General features: G+C 36.9%; 1 pseudogene; it reads right to left on the bottom strand.

Annotated features, from left to right (window-relative positions):
- Positions 1-575: 575 nt before the first annotated feature.
- On the bottom strand, positions 576-1,472 carry LOC122901078 (annotated as a pseudogene).
- Positions 1,473-1,947: the final 475 nt, after the last annotated feature.

Below are 1,947 nucleotides of genomic sequence, written 5' to 3' on the forward strand. Positions count from 1 at the left end.
CTCTCTCTAAAAATAAACACACCTCAAAAATTTTTTTGCTTTGGAAATCGAAAGCTCTCAGCAGTTTCAGGAAAGAAGCCATTATAAGTAGCAGTAAGGCAAAGTTTCTTCACACTTTGTCCTTCTTGAACTTGTGCGAATATCCAAAAAGGAGAGGAAAGCAATTAGGTTTTGTTTTTTTTTTTCCGTAGTGATGGTAGTTTCTAGAAATAGCTTATCCATCTTCCATTGGGAACTGTCTTCTTTCTAATCACTTTTCTTCTCATGCTGGATTAGTTTAGAAACATCAGTGCCAGAGTTTCATCCACACCTTTGGTTTTTAATATCGTAACCACATCACCACAGAAAGTGAAGAAAAACAGCTAGATTGAGGAAAGTTATACATCTCTTTAGGTGTCAAAGGAGTCAAATTATAGCTCAGATAATCTCAATTTTCTGTGAAAGTTAAAAAATTTTAAGACTGAAATTCATGCTCCTGGTATTTTTTTTTAAATAAATGTCTATTTTAATGTTTTTCACAATAGAATAAATGCTTCTCTTGATGACTGCAGATACGTAAGGCTATTTGGTAGTATTCAGAACCATCACAGGAATGGTTGTTTTCCTGATTGGTGTGTAGTCTTCAGTAATTATAAGGAATTACTTGTCTCAAACTGCTGTCAAACCAGCAGGACTGCATTTATGCATCCATCATTTTCAGGATTGTTGGTAACCTGGGCATATTTTCCCCAAATAACTTTGCCTCCTTGTGTCACAAGGCCCAACTCGCTCACATTCACCTCAATTACAGTACCTTTGGTAATAACACCCAAAGTTGTATATAGTGGGGATGAAGGATTTTTTTTTTATACCAAGTATTGGCAGGCAAAAGGTGGCTTTCAATTCAGGATGTGTTACATGGGCCTTTTTGAAACGTAAGCCCATTGGCCTAATGAATCTTTCATATTTAGGTGGTTCGAGTAAAGCCATCTCCAACAAAGCAGACTTTAGTGACCATTCTTTTCCATGCTTTCTTCTTTCTCTTTCCTGTTTGAATAACTTTTAATACTTCTGTTTCTCCCTGGGCACGAACTTTGGGTAAAGGAACTTCCCATTTTCCCGCTTTCTCTTTTTGTTTTTGTTTAATCATATTAGAAAGTACTTTAGCTGGAGACTGTCCCTCCCTGTCCAGTAGATATGCAGGTACTGCTCCTTGTGGAGTCTTTTCATCATTCTTTTGTTTGGTGTTTCTCTTTTCATGCATCTTGATAGTCTTTTTCATCTGTATTTTCTCAGCATGGCGCTGTTTATGGTAGAGCTTAGCTTTCAGACCCATGATCTTTTTTGCCTTCTTTGAACGTTCATGAGCCTCTCGACCTTCTTTCTTTCTCTTTTTCTCATGGTAATCCAAACGATAGCCATAGTGCTTCCGGTGTAACTCAATATATTCATTTTGTGGCATGGTGATGGCTGCAGAGCTGTGGGGTGCAGCTGTCGGGGCGCAAAAAGATCTCAGTTTTCCGCTCCTGGTATTTTTGAAATATGCTTCTGTTTTCATAGAACTTAACTGCTCTAAAAGGAGAGACGCTCATAACTGGAATCCAAAATGTTTGTGAATTATCACTGTGCAAACTGAGTATGTTCCAATGGGGAGAACAACCACTTCAAGAAATATTCTTACTGGGAATTTGTTTTCTTAACAGTCTACTCAACTTTATTTTGACAACTAAATCCTCTGTAGAATTAAGGAAAGATGAAATGATCAATGAAAATTTTCAGGCACCAATAATCTAAATCAACTGAAAATATCAGTTAATTAGAAAGCCAGAAAGCCTACAGGGACTAAAATATATACCAATCCATGACTCTAGGAAGACACGGATAGCTAGAGTCACCATAATGCTAGAAAGCTATCTGTTACTATTAATAGCAATATGCAAGAAAACTGAGGAAAATGTGTGTAATTAA

This window comes from Neovison vison, chromosome 1 (genome assembly GCF_020171115.1).
Source record: "Neovison vison isolate M4711 chromosome 1, ASM_NN_V1, whole genome shotgun sequence".
Lineage (NCBI taxonomy): Eukaryota > Metazoa > Chordata > Mammalia > Carnivora > Mustelidae > Neogale > Neogale vison.